The sequence below is a fragment of the Neophocaena asiaeorientalis genome, unplaced genomic scaffold, assembly GCF_003031525.2.
Source record: "Neophocaena asiaeorientalis asiaeorientalis breed wild unplaced genomic scaffold, Neophocaena_asiaeorientalis_V1.1 scaffold603, whole genome shotgun sequence".
Taxonomy (NCBI): Eukaryota; Metazoa; Chordata; class Mammalia; order Artiodactyla; family Phocoenidae; genus Neophocaena; species Neophocaena asiaeorientalis.
In genome coordinates this window covers 3,268,388-3,283,784 of record NW_020175662.1, presented here as the reverse complement: position 1 = coordinate 3,283,784, position 15,397 = coordinate 3,268,388, and the positions used below count along the sequence as shown (strand labels likewise).

The following is a 15,397-nucleotide window of genomic DNA, read 5'->3' as shown; positions in this document are numbered from 1 at the left end:
GAAAATGAAACCACAACATTGTACAGTTCTGAAGCTACTAAATTTGTATTTAATTATCCAGGTAATGGAATTATGCAATCAGTTCTAATCTGATATCAAGAGGAAAAGTTCTTGATGTGTTTTTTTTTTTGCAAGGCTTTATGAAAGGGCCATGCAATTAATATGACATGCTTAATTACTGAAATGTAAAGATATCTTTGCAAGAATATATCCTCATCCAAGCATGTATGCTCTTTTAGCTGCTTAGATTTTTGTCATTACTAACGTATTTGTGGCTTCTTATCTTATAGTGACCTATGGTAATAATTAGCCCCATAATAAAACAAAGACCTTAGCACTGTGTTGCAAAACTCAGTTCTGCACATTATTCCAGAGAACAAGAGAGAAACAATGAGGATTCAGAAAATAATTTAGATTCCCTTAAATGCTCATAAGGAAAGTTTTAAAAATCTATCAAAATCATGAAAATCTACCTGAAGCACACATTTTCAAATATGGAAAAAAAAAGAACAATCAAATATATATCATAGATAATGAAGTGGATTAACACGTGCCAGAGTAAGATTCTTCCTTTATAGCTATTAATCACTTATAAATACAGACTGCAAAAAGTTCCTTAAACAGTAGACTTGATTCCTAGAGCTAATATGTGCTCTGCTTTACCAAGGTAATTATTTAAATTCCATTTTTCTTTGCTGGCACACCTTTACTACATAAACAAAGTTTCCTATATGCTTTATTTTACTTGATTGTTTCTTTAAGATTGTTTCTTTTAGTTTTTTGCACTATGGCCCCCTGAGAAAGAGAGAGCTTAGTAGCCTAAAGAAACAGCGTGCAGACAGGAACTAAGGTGTTTACCTTTTGGTAAGCCTTCCTTTTCCTATCTTGAACTGTGGAATTTTCCAAAGTCTTCCATTACCATTTTTGAAATTAACGAGCCTACTAAAAACGTCACTTGAAGTCAGAAGCTATTTTTCTGTGTTGTTTCTGCTCACTTGTTTATCCCTTTGGCCAATAGCTACATAGACAATTTTGTTTCCCATCAGGGGCAGAAGTTCGATGTGTGGTTGTTATTATTTACTGTGAAACAAATGACCACAAACTTGGTGATTTAAAACACCAGAAATTTATTTCTCATAGTTTCCGTAGGGCAAGATCCACTGGGATGAAATCAAAGTGTCAGCTGAGGCCACAGTTCTCACCTGGGGCCCGAGGTCATTTTGTGGACAGAATCCATTTCCTGTGGTTGTAGGACTGAGGTCTTTGTTTTTCTGTTTTCCTGCTAGAAGTTGGCTGGGGACCTCTCTCAGCTCCCAGAGGCTGTCCGCAGTTCTTTGCCATGTGGCCCCTGTAGGCAGTTCACAACCTGGATGTTTTTCTTTCCTCCAGGCCAGCTGGAGTGTGTTTCTCTGCCTCCTCCTTCTGGGACCAGTCAGAGAAAAGTCTCTGTTTCTAAAGGGCTCATGTGATTAGGTAATCTACCTATCTTAAGGTCAACTGATGTGGAACCTTAATTACAAAATCCCTTCAAAATAATACCTAGTTTAGTGTTGGATTGAATAACTGGGAGAAGGGGTGTGTCCCCCATGGCTTGGGACCATCAGTTCTGCCCAGCACGGGGGACCTGTCAGGACTTCGATCTCTTCTTTAAAATTGCTCTGGCACCTGCAACTTTCTCATGAGGAAGGCATTTCTTTGGGCTTAAGTATTTCTAAGAATGTCTGTAAAATAAAACCAACTACTTCATCTACTTCTGTAATACCATTGTTGAGCACTTGCTATTTGCCAAGCACTGTATATTATCTTATTTAACTTTCTTAGCAACCCTATAAGAAAAGTGTTATTGTGCCCACTTTATATATCCTCAGGGGAGACTGAGGATCCAAGAGATAAAGAAACTTGCAACAGAATCGTGCAACTGTGCAATTGTTTACTGATGGGCTGGTATTCAAATTCAGGGCTGTCTAATCACACCATCCAGCAATTCCACTCCTGGGTCTATATCGGAAAAAACAAAACACTAATTCCAAAGAATACATGCCCAATGTTCATAGCAACATTATTTACAATTGCCAAGATATGGAAGCAACCTAAGTGTCCATCAGCAGATGAATGGTTAAAGAAGATGTGGTATATATATATATATATAACGGAATACTACTCAGCCATAAAAAAGAATAAAATGTTGCCATTTGCAACAACATGGATGAATTTGGAGGGTTTTATGCTAAGTGAAATGTCAGACAAAGAAGGATAAATACTATATGATATCACTTACATGTGGAATCTAAAAAATACAATAAACTAGTGAATATAACAAAAAAGAAACAGACTCACAGATATAGAGAAAAAACTAGTGGTTACGAGCGGGGAGAGAGGAGGGAGAGGGAGCAATTTAGGGATAGGGGATTAAGAGCTACATATTATTATGTATAAAATAATCTACAAGGATATATTGTATAACACAGGGAATACAACCAATATTTTATAATAACTATAAATGGAGTATTACCATTACATATTGTGAAGCACTATATTGTACACATGTAACTTATATAATATTGTACAGCAACTATACTTCAATTTGAGAAAAAAAACAAACTCAGGGCTGTCTGACACCAAAGTGATGGTTTTTCTCACCATACTACTCTACCTCTCCGTATGAGTCAGCGTTCTGATGGAAAACAAACAGCATACTCAAAGAGGTCAATTAAAAAGAGCTTAATTAACTTAGGATTCTTTATAGAGGTGTGGGTAGTGTTTAAGGGAGCCAACAGAGGAGAGAGCACCTGGGGATTAGGGGTGATGGGAAGCCATGACCACTTATAGGCCTACAGGGACAAGGAAAGGGAATGGAGATGACAGAACCTAGAGAAAGCTCTGGCTGGGAAGAAACCCAGGCATTGACACAACCTGGCCCTTTAAGGAGAAGGGTTGCAATAACTAACTTACCTCTCTCTTCCACCTCCAATCTCCTGGTATTAATTTCCATTAGCCAAACCCAGTTGGAAGCCAGAGGGCAAGAGAGCCCAGGTGATACAATCCCCTGGATCAGCATCCCCAAGCACCAAGCAGAGCATCACGGCGGGGAGAGTGGGGCTAGAGAGGGAAATGGAGAATAACCAGAACCGTCCCTAACATGCAAGTACCTCTGCACGTGCAACACATGGCAAGCTTCTTGAGGCCAAAGTCTCTGTCTTCTACTTTTTGTCCGAGTATAATTTTCAGAGACAACTAGTTGACGAACGCTTGATTTATCGATGGTTAGCATCTTGACAAGAGTATTAGTTTGTTAGGGCTGCCATAACAAAATACCACAGACTGGATGCCTTAAACAACAGAGATGTATTTTCTCCTAATTCTGGAGGCTGGGAGTCCAAGATCAAGGTGTTGCAGGTTTGCCATCTTCCGAGGCCTCTCTCCTTGGCTTGCGTATGGCTGCCTTCTTGCTGTGTCCTCACAAGGTCTTCCGTGTGCATGCCCCTCTGATGTTTCTTTGTGTGTCCAAATTTCAAAGTACAGAAGTGTTCAGGAGGAAAGATCAACTGGATCGGATATTCCTCATAGTCAAATAACAAGGGTCAGGAGTGTCCACTGGATCTGGCAACGTAAAGGTCACGATGACCTGGACAAAGGCAGTTCCGAATGAGCAGCCGGGATGAGAGTCTGACTGAAGTGAGTTCAAGGAAAATGAGGGGAGTTGGAGATACTGAGTCGAGACAACTCTTTAGGGCAAATTTATGTTTTCTGAATGTCCTGGTTTCACTCAAGGTTGGGGCAAACTCTACATGTGAAATGATGTGTGAAGGCAACAGGGCACGTCAGTCTGCCACCTCTAAAAGGCAGAAACCACCCAGGCCCAGGCAGTCTGACCCTGGGTCCTGTGTCCCATTTCTCCCTTTCCGGTGCCTTTCCTAGGGCTGCTTCCCCTTCAGGATCTGGAGGTCCACCTTTTCACATCCTGCTTGATAGCAGTTATTGGCAAAAGTGCAAATCAGTTCGTTGCCTCTTGGGGGTATTTGCCAGCAGGGAGAGGAAGCTTTGCCAGGTCGTGAACCTTCCCCATGACTCCTCAAATCCAGTGATAAATGCACCTGGACACCCAGCATGTAGATAAGGGTGGGCCTGCTACAATCAGTCTTAAGTGTTTCTTAAAAAGGAAAACCAAAAGGACCCAAATAGAGAGAAACAGCCTAAAAAGTGTCTTACCTGAGCAACAGGGAGAAGGAAGCAGGCCTCATCTCTCCCCCTCTGAGAGGCCATAATGCTCTAGGGCCTCAAAGAATACCCCAATTTATACAATTCACTGCTGCAGCATTAAGCTTGAATGGCATTTGGTGGCAGATAAAGTCTCTGTGCGTCATATAACGGAGGGCTGTGCAGCCAGATCTTGTTTAGAATAACATTTAAAACCTGGAAATCAAATGATATGTCCAGATAATTTCTGTGGTAAACCGCAAACCAGTTACGCTTCGGGTTAAGCCTCTGCATTTCTAAACAACATGCCTTTATTCTCTCCAGGCCAATACTCGGACCTTCCTGCCAGCAATATCAAATAGCAAGAGGCTGAATGTACCCTCTGTGTGAGCATTAAAGGATAAGCAGACAAGGAAGACAGCGCCTCTCTGCCGAGGAAATCTCCATCTTTGAGACGCCTCCTCAACACACATGTCCAGTTGGCTTCATTCAGTTCCTTGGTTCCTTGAGTTATTTGCTAATCTCTAAAATTTGAAAAACAAACCAAACAACTAAACAAACCCCCAAACATCCCATCACTTCATACAAATAGAGCTCTTAGTTTTCTGAATTTCTTTTCTTTATCCCTCTCACTTGAACAGATCTCTCCTGGTCATTGAATGGCATCTTCTTGCTGTATCTTGTTTCACAGGATCAGAGTTTGGATGCACTAGGAAAACTGACAGAACCTCCTGGTGACCCTCTGGGGCAAGAAAATTAATCCAATCCTGACAACAGGGCAAGAAAAGGGGCAGCATTGTTTTATGTCATTTAATCCTCATTTTATCATGGAGGAAACCAAGGCCTACAAGGTAGTACAGTGTCATGATCAAGCTTGGAGGATGTGTCCGTGATGTTGACGGGGCCTGTGTGAATGTATGTCCCTTATGAATGAACCCCCTTTTCCCAGGAAATCGCTCTGCCCTTCCCTCCTGCCTCCCATAAAGGAACCCATCCTGTTAGACATGTGCTCATGGTCACATCAGGCACCAGGAGAAGCCTTGAAGCATCTACACCGGTTTCCTCTGGATCACTTCCATTTAAGATCAGAGCTCATGAAATGAATTGCTAAGGTTTTCTGCTTCACATACTGCCCCAGAGCACTATCTAATGCAGAGAGGGAAATGTATAAACTCGGACAGCAAGCACATTTCTGTCCATTGGGGCAGGGACCTACCCTCTGTAGAAGTCCACTAGGCATCATTTTATTACTTTCGAAGTAAGAGAAGGATATTTTTTTTCCCCTTCGGGTAAAAAATGTTGCCGTAGATTCTTTTGCTAAAAGAGTCATTTAAATATTACTGGTCACGTCACATTGTAGTTGTTTGGAAATAATTATATCCATATCACAGACAGTAAATAATAGACGTACCTTCACTAACGTTTTATTCCTGTTCTGTTTTAATATGGCAAACTTAGAAGTAATTTAATCTCCCAGTCAATTGAAGTGGTAGGGGGTTCTTCACACAGAAGAATGCACGTTATTAATTCCGGGCAGTCTTCATCTTGTACAATTAGTCACTGTTTGCAGCTGGCAATGTTTTTTTAATTTTCCATAGTAGTGGATTTTCCACAGTTTTCTCAGTTTAAATTAAGCAGTAAGAGCTGCTGTTTCTTCTTAAATAAATTTTCTTTGCACAAAAATACATGCCTCTGGCTGTGTCAATTTTCCCATTTGATTAAAGGGCCACCAGGCAATTAATAACTGAATGCATTTTAAAGTACTTTTGGAAAAAGTAATTTGAATCGCCAAACTTGTGTATATTTGAATTGATCGTTACAGAAGATTTAGCAGGCATTTGAAAATCCTAGAACCTTGGAAAGGACGAATAGAGCCCAGCAACCAAGTCTGGCGGACTGTGGGGTGGTCTCCCTAAAAGGCACTCACACTTTGGGGTGGTAGGGGCAGGAGACCACCACTTTGCAGGAGGCTGGAGCAAGAAAGGCAACCTCAAAATGGGGGTGTACAGAAGACTCTAGGCTATGATGGTACGGTCTGAGTGGGAAAACCATTTCAAAAGCAATGAGACAACATGGGTGAAGCTTGAAGACATTATGCTAAGTGAAATAAGCCAGACAAAGAAGGACAGATATTGTATATTTCACCTATATGAGGTGCCTAGAATAGTCAACTGCATAGAGACAGAAAGTAAAATGGTGTTTGCCAGTGGTTGAGGGGAGCGTGGAATGGGGAAACCTTAGTGTTTAATGGGTACAGAGTTTGTTAGTAGTGATCAAAAAAAAGTTCTGAAGGTAGCGGTGATGACTGCACAACATGAGACTGACTGAATGCCACAGAATTATACACTCAAAAAGGCTTAAAAGGGTAAATTTTATGTTATATATATTTTACCACAATAAAAAAAAAAAGGAATGCGGCCTTTTTTCATGTTCGAGAGGTAGAAGCGAGGATGTGGTGGTTCCTCCCATGCAAAATTCTGCATTTCTGGGGTCTTCTGGTAGGAACCATGATGAGCTATGCTGACAGCACGGGAGCCAAAATTCTGTGTACTATCTCTGTGAAGTGGATCGAGGGACGGTTGGACAGATTCCTGCTGCTGATGCAGGCGACATGGTGATGGCCACAGTCGAGAAAGGCAAACCGGAGCTCAGAAGGAAGATACGTGCAGCAGTGGTAATTCAACAACGGAAGTCATCCCGGAGAAAGATGTTCCTTTATTTTGGTATCATGTGGAGGTCATAGGAAACAGTAAAGGCAAGAGGAGAGGCTCTGCCATCATAGGGCCGGTTGCAAAGGTGTGCGCAGACTTGTGGCCTAATTGTGTCCAATGCTGGCAGCATTGTATGATTCTCCAGTGTTTTTGTTTTTTAAAAAAACCCACCCCATTAAAAATTATTTGCGGGCTTCCCTGGTGTAAAAAATTTATTTGCTCCCAACCCCCCCCCAAAAATAAGTAATGAGGATATTCAAAGCTAACTGGTTTCCTTTTTTAAAGAAAACACACACACAAAAAGGAAAACACGCCCTAGTGTCATCTATAGTGAGAGTTAGGGCTTCTGTTTGACAGTGGGGTCTCTAACTGACCTCTGCTTAACTGACTCAGAGGATTAGCCAATGCCATCTGCTGCATCTGTAGGATCTACTGACCAAGGCTCAGGAAAAGCTGACGCTGGTCACCACTACATATGCTTGTGCATTCTGCTCCCACCGGTTTGTTGAATGCCTCCTAAGATTCGGTTAGGATTGTCCCCAAACCTGTTTACACCAGGTTATTTTAATTATACAATTTAATTAAATATTATGTAAGATGAAATGTGAGCTCACAAAGAAAGAGAGTTGTTTCTATGAAAACCAGATTGAATGCCTTAGTAAAACTTGATAAAGTTGAGCTCTAAAAAAATATCGCAGGGCTTCCCTGGTGGCGCAGTGGTTGAGAGTCCGCCTGCCGATGCAGGAGACAAGGGTTCGTGCCCCAGTCCGGGAGGATCCCACATGCCACGTAGCGGCTAGGCCCGTGAGCCATGGCCGCTGAGCCTGCGCGTCCGGTGCCTGTGCTCCGCAACGGGAGAGGCCACAACAGTGAGAGGCCCGTGTACCGCAAAAAAAAAGCAGATATATCTTTTCAGATTAGCTTTGGCTACATATAAGAGCATGACCAAAAAAACCCAAACAAGAAACCAAACAGAGGTTTAATTGAGATAGAGGTGTCTTTCTTTCTCTCATAAAAGAAGTCAAGGAAAGGCTGATGTTGATGATGAGGTATACTTTGTAGTGGCAGGGAGCATAGGAAAATTCTCTGTACCTTCCTCTCAATTTTGTTGTAAACCTAAAAAAATGTCTTAAAAAAATTTTTTTTAAAGAAGAGAAAGAAAGAGAACGAATATTGCAGGTAAATAGTATTCTTGCCCTCAAAGGAGCATCCATCATCTGTGAGGATAATTTTAGAGAAGGTAACTTTTGTACTTACCTTCAAAATTCCCTTGTTGATACTATAAGAATACATGCATATTGAGGTGGATGGATCCTTGGAGGGGTGCAGTCTGAGTTTCTTTCCTAGAATTTTGTTTATAGAGCACTAAAGCTGCTCTCACCACCATCACCTCCCCACCAGATGTGAAATGTTTCAGCTAATTCAGGGAGGCAAATTCAGAACACTTTGACAATTTTTGTTTTATTTTGCTTCTTAGGGGAGTCCCAAACCATCCCTGTCCTCCTACCCCATCCTCAGAAAATTTCTAGACCAAGAATCGATTATGCCTTATCTGTTAACACTAAAAAAGGAAAGAAGACCTAGTAATGCAAATTTCTATTTATTGAAAAAGTTAAGTACAGTTTTTATGGATAATATGTAGAATTTAGGAGGGTTGCCCTTTCTTTCCGCCATCTGTGAGTGTATATATTTGGTTTTTTGGCGGGGATATTCCCCCACCTTCCTTAATTCTTTCCTCCTTCCCTTCCTTCCTCCCTCCTTTCCTTCCTTAATTCATTACAAAAGATTCAGAGTCGGTGTACAATTCCTGACAAATGCAAAAGCTCTAAACCTCTGATTCTGTGATTGCTGAGGAAGAAGAGTTCCCCTGCTTGGGGCAGCAGGAGACAGCTGTCTGCTGCAGGCTCTGGCACCAGGTCTCCCATCCGGGCATCCTGCGATGCCTCTGCCCCTAGCCCACTGCCAGCCAAGGGTGCTTCAGAGAGAGCATCTCTTTTCTGCCTTTCTGAAGGGTTTTTTTTCCTACTGAGTTGTGCCCCTGCCAGTTCTATCTGAGCTCACTTGCACTGATTCCTAAAAATCATCAACATCTCAGTTTTTTTTCTTTATTCAACTGCTTGCAAATATTAAGCATGGGGTAACTTTTCTGAAAAGTCAAATGGAAAAGGTGAGTTAACAGCGTATTGAAGGTAGAATGCCCTGTACTCTTGGTTGAGGGAAAGAGCATTGTAAGCAATAATTTTAAATCCTTTTTAGTGAATACCTTGAAGCAATGAAAAGAGTAAAAAAGCAAGCTCAGTGGAGAGCATTAGGCAATTACCATTGAAAATTATTTAAGCTTAAATAACTAAAATAATTTATTCTATAAAATCATATGAAGTACTGGAAAGGATTCTGCATGGTTAATTTGCTTTCCTACGTACCAGCTAAAGAGGTTAAGCAAAAATGTTGAATTCTGAAACTCTCAACTTGGTGAATTAATATAGATGTGGGAGTGGCATTAAATACCTGAAGACGATGAAGAGTGTTTGCCACAAATGGATTAGCACATGGGATTAAATGATTTCCAGTGATATGAAAGCATAATAAAATGGAAACCCTGAGTCCCCCACAAGTGATGAGCTTCTCCCCCCAATTCTTCTGCCATAAAATGAACACTTACTAGTATTTAGAGAGAACCACTAGAGCGTGGTGGTTAAAACATAGACTCTGGAGCCAGATCGCGTGAGTTTGAATCGCAGTTCTGCCACTTCAAGCTATATGCCCTTGGGCAAGTTAACTAAGCACTCTGTGCCTTGGTCTCACCTGTTAAGTAGGGCCCATGTGTGAATTACTAGTGTAAGTGCTTAGAGGCGGGCCAGGCACACAGGAAGCACTATGTGTTAGCTATTCCTATCTGTTACACACACATTCTTTGCTTGTTGGAACTGTGAGCTCTGGCGGAGCTGCGTCCATCAGCACGCTGGATGCAGTGGTCCTTATAGTGGGATGCTCACGTCCCATGGCTCCTCACCATTCCTGGAGCTGGGGGTAGGATTATGAGCACTTATACTGGAGGTGGGGGAGTGTCTTCTCATCTCACTCTCACTGCTCAGGAGGTTCACTCCCATTGTATGGAGGGGTCCAGTGGTTGCCTGTTCCTGCCCTCAGGACTCCACTCGATAAAGATTTCTTGAGTACCTGCCATGTGCCAGTCCCTGCTGAAGCGCTGCTAATACTGAGACTGAGAAACACCACATATTCTGGAGGTCACAGTGAGACACAGTGTGACATAATGAGACACAGAGACAAACACACAGAGACAAGCACAAAACACCAGGAGAGCCAACAGGATGTACCAACTGGGCTTAGGAAGGATGAGGAAAGACTTTACCCAGAGGATGACTTACTAATTGAATGTTGAAGAATTGATGAGATTCTCCAGACAAGCAAGAAATAATTAGACAGGAGAAACCAAGCACCATGGTGCCTAGAATGTGACCAGTTTGGGGAATAGTAAGTCATGTTCTATGGATCTTGCCCTGGTCTTAGGTCAACCCTCTGGCAAGACTGGCTCGTCCACATGGCACTTTCCTAGGTAAGAGGACAGAGTTCAAGCGTGGTGAGTTGAGCACAGGATGGACCACCCCTACTGCTCCTGGGCTGGGAGCCCTGTGCTTTGGTCCTGAGCTCTGGCTCCCGTCTGTTGCTGTCGTTCTCCTCAAGGTTAGGGACTACACGTGACTCTTCTCTCTATATCTTCTGTGACAGCATCTCAAACTGGATTTCTCACAGCACCTACAACAGAATCACATGGGAGCATGTTTAAAAATGCAGATTTCCACCCTCTATCCAGCTCTACTGAATCAAATATACTGGGGTGAGTGACAGAAATCTTCATTTTTAATCAAGAAAAGGGGTAGAGTAGAAATATATTTTTTAAAACATATTCCCCCAGGTAATTCTGATACTATAGTAAGGAAACCACTGCCCAGTAGGGCCCAGTAGAGTACATACTCAGTATTTAATAAGTGATAGACTTAGTGGCTATCTAAGGGTGGAATGTTATCCAGACCAAGTAGGGCAGAGGAATGGAAAAGTCCCGGAATAGGATAATGGGCAGTTATTTCCATGAAAAGGAAGCTTGACAACCTAAGTGTCCATCGACAGATGAATAGATAAAGAGGATGTGATACATATATACAACCGAATATTACTCAATCATTAAAAAGCATGAAATAATGCCATTTACAGCAACGTGGATGGACCTGGAGATTATCCTACTAAGTGAAGTAAGTCAGACAGAGAAAGACAAATATCATGATATCACTTATATGCAGAATCTAAAAAAAATGATGCAAATGAACTTACAAAACAGAATTTACAAAACAGAAATAGACTCACAGACTTAGAGAATGAATTCAGGGTTACCAGGGGGATTTGTGGGTGGGAGGGATAGATTGAGAGTTTAGGACTGACAATGTACGCACTGCTGTCTTTAAAATAGATAACCGGGCTTCCCTGGTGCCACAGTGGTTGAGCCCCCCCCTGCCGATGCAGGGGACACGGGTTCGTGCCCCGGTCCGGGAAGATCCCTCATGCCACGGGGCGGCTGGGCCCGTGAGCCATGGCCGCTGAGCCTGCACGTCCGGAGCCCGTGCTCCGCAACGGGAGAGGCCACAACAGTGAGAGGCCCGTGTACCACAAAAAATAAATAAATAAATAAAATAGATAACCAACAAGGACCTACTGTAAAGCACAGGGAACTCTGCTCGGTATTCTGTAATAACCTAAATAGGAAAATAATTTGAAAAAGAATAGATACATGTATATGTATAACTGAATCGCTTTTCTGTACACCTGAAACTAACATTGTTAATAAACTATGCTAATATAAAATTAAAATTTTTTTCAATTAACAATTACTCCTAAATTTTTCAGGGTTCAAATTTACATGATTGTCTCATAAATATGCATTTCTATATGTATTATATATGTTAAATAAATACACACACACACGCACACACGCACACAAGGAAGCCTGAGGTCCTGGGGTGGGGGAGGAGTGGATGTGGTGTGGGCCATTCTGAGTCTTCTTTCCAAGGCAGCATCTAGGTGGAATCCTTGACTCAGAGCCCTCTTCTGCCCGTGCCCACATCTCCTTTCCCAGACCTTGCCCTCCACAAGGCACCTTTCCCCTAATTGCTTCTCCAGGGCAGGGTTAGACAAATAGTTATCTTTGTAGCTTCAGTGAGCACAGAGACAGCATCACTACAGGCACAGGGTTTGCTGTGGTTAGTGACACCCTGGTTTCTCAGGCTCCACCCCACTCCTCTTTTCAAAAAGGGAAAAATCTATTTCTTCAGACCTCTGCAGACCAGCAGATGAATCAGACAAAATTTTCAACAGGTGATAACAAGATGAATGTGGCTGACCCTTGAATAACACGGGTTTGAACTGCAGGGGTCCACTTACATGTGGATCTTTTTCAATAAATACTTCTTACAAGGACTTGCCTGGTGGTCCAGTGGTTGGGACTCCACGCTTCCACTGCAGGGGGCCCAGGTTCAATTCCTGGTTGGGGAACTAAGATCCCGCAGGTCGCCCGTCGCGGCCAAAAAAAAATTGTTTTTAAAGAAATACTTCTTACAGTACAAAGGTGGTTGAATCTGTGTACACGTAACCATGGATACTGAGGACCACCTGTAAAGTGACACGCAGATTTTAGCCTGTGGGGAGGGTCAACACCCCTAACTCCCATGTTGTTCAACAGTCAACTATATATCACAAATTCCTGATAAATATATCCAAATGAATATATTGCAAATTCCAGGTAAGAGCTTTATAAGCACCGTCCTTCCAAAGCCCTGGTTTTCAACCTTGGCTGAACATTGGAATCACCTGGGGAGCTTTAAAAAGTACTCCTGCCAGGTCTCAAGTCCAGAGATTCTGAGCTACTGGTCTGGGGTGCAGCCTAGGCATTGGGGATTATTTTAAGTTCCTGAAGGGGATTCTGTTGTGGGTTGAGCATGACTGCCGTAGAGACACCATCATCTGAGAAATTCCAGTGGTAGACTCTTTAAATCTCCTAACAAGTCAGTCCATAGAAGGGTAGTTGGGAGCACAAGGGCAAAAAACCCCCTCACTGGGCCCATGAGCTGGATAAAGGGAAGCTCAGCAAAATGTGCTCACAACCATCTAAAACATCTCTAGAAACAGAAGGAGGTGAAGAATAGCAACAGGTTGGAAGGAATTCTTAGATAAATAGCTTGATGTATAAAATGATTAATCTCCCAAAGGGCACGTCATGAGGGGCAATTGATGGTTTCCAAACTGCCTTATAAGAAGAATGAGCTCCATTAACCATATGGCTTTTGCTTTACTGGGTGGGAATTAGAAATTTGGGGCCAGAGCTGAATTGTTGATACCAGCAGTTGGTGTTCTCCAACTTTCTCACCTAAAGCCTCTGGCGTTTCTACATTTTGAACAAAAATGTAAAGAATATCACTTTGAAAGGGATCCAAGTTATTAAGTTGTCTTAGTCTGTACCTGTCATCATTCCCTCTACCTCCTTGGAAAAAGGCTCTGGTCCAGGTCCTGCCTCTGCAAAGACAGTGATGTCCAATCCAGACTGCTATTGACAATGAAGGGGGAAGCTCAAAGCATACTTCTTTCTGAGATAGCATTTTTATTACATCTATTGTAAAATCTCTAGCCAATTTAGATTACTTTTAATTGTGCAATTATAAAATACATCAGCCAACATGTTTCAATTTTTTAAGAAATCCTTACTAACGTTGGTACTTAATAAGCATTTTTTTTTTTTTTTTTTTGCAGTACGCGGGCCTCTCACTGCTGTGGTCTCTCCCGTTGCGGAGCACAGGCTCCGGACACGCAGGCTCGGCGGCCATGGCTCACGGGCCCAGCCGCTCCGCGGCATGTGGGATCTTCCCAGACTGGGGCACGAACCGCGTCCCCTGCATCGGCAGGCGGACTCTCAACCACTGCGCCACCAGGGAAGCCCAATAAGCATTTTTTTTTTAAGATTTTACTTCTTTTTTAAGTCAATTCTTAATCTTTCTTAACAGGCACATAAGTGAAAGGATAGGTTGCCTGAAAAGGGATCCTGAGCAGAAAGTGGCATCTTTCCGGCAATTAGTTGGATGACAAGGCGATAAACAGCTAGACTCCCCAGTGGAGGGGAATCAGAGATCTTGCAACTGTCATCTGAAGTCAACCTGGTTGCAACCACGCAGCTAGTGCATTTTCAATGTCATGACTACAAACTAAGTACAGACTAAGACAAGCTTGCATATAAACTACTAAGTAACCTAATTTAACAGCCACATATTTGAAACCAAGCCCTGAAGTAAGTGTTCGGCAGGTGTGGTCTCTCTCTCTAACACCTTATAATCTTAATGGGGAGAGAACGTACGTTTTTCCATACTAAGCAGTCATGAAGCCAACTCTATCTCAGCATAGATAGGTGATAGATCATGTACCTACATTTTAACTCCATTATTTCATCTGCAAAATCATGATACTTACACACTGGGTTGTTACAAAGTGAAATAACTGTACATCATTGAAATAAGATATTTAAATACCTGAGCATTAAGTAACAGCTCAAGAAATGTTACTTCTTCTCCATCTATTAATCAAGGGGAGAAAGAACTTAAAGATCATCTGGTCTAGTACCTTCATTTTAAAGATAAGAAACTGAGGCCCAGAGAAGTAAAATGACTTGCCCAAAGTCACACAGCTAGGAAGAGGCAGAGCAAATAAATAAAGGAATCATATGTATTTTTCTTTGGATTTCTCAGAAAGTGATTATCAGAGCTCTTCAAAATTGCACATTGTCCTCTAAAATGAGTGCCCCAGAACAATGACCTGAGGTCATTTAAATGACAAAATATAAGTCCCCCTTCTAGGTATAAAGCCACATTCATCTGTTTTCAGTTGAGAAATCTGCTAATGGCTCTTACCACGTCTTTCCCAGCGGAAGCACAGAACTAAAGCATTTGCAGCCTAAGGATTCCCTCCCACTGTTTGTAGATCAAACACAAACAGAAACAGTAGGAGGCCGGGCCATCTCTAACTGAGAGAATCAATATCAATGAAACAGACAAAATCCCAAAATCTCAAAAATAATGAAAACAAAGATATCCAAGTAATAAAATCTGCTGGAATCACAAAGACAACACAACCCCCATCTCAGCTGCCTCAAAGAAAGTGTCCATTAACAAGGGATTAACACAAGGGAAGTATACAACCCGTCAATAGGAAATGAAAGCATTTCACAGTCTAGCCCCATTTGAGCCCACCCTCGGATTATGGATGAGGGTGTGCTGAGATGGTGTGGTTCTGACTAGAGAGAGAGTCTCCAGAAACCGTTAGCTATATGCCACCTTAAAGAAACATCCCAAACCGCTATTAGTTGAACTGAAAATTTGGAACTGATGAGCCAGAAGATGAGACAAAGCGCTGACTAATTGCTCTTTTTAGGCTTG

At 42.2% G+C, this 15,397-nt stretch overlaps 1 pseudogene; it reads left to right on the top strand.

The window, feature by feature from the left end:
• Nucleotides 1–6,624: 6,624 nt before the first annotated feature.
• On the top strand, nt 6,625–7,045 carry LOC112390528 (60S ribosomal protein L23-like; annotated as a pseudogene).
• Nucleotides 7,046–15,397: the final 8,352 nt, after the last annotated feature.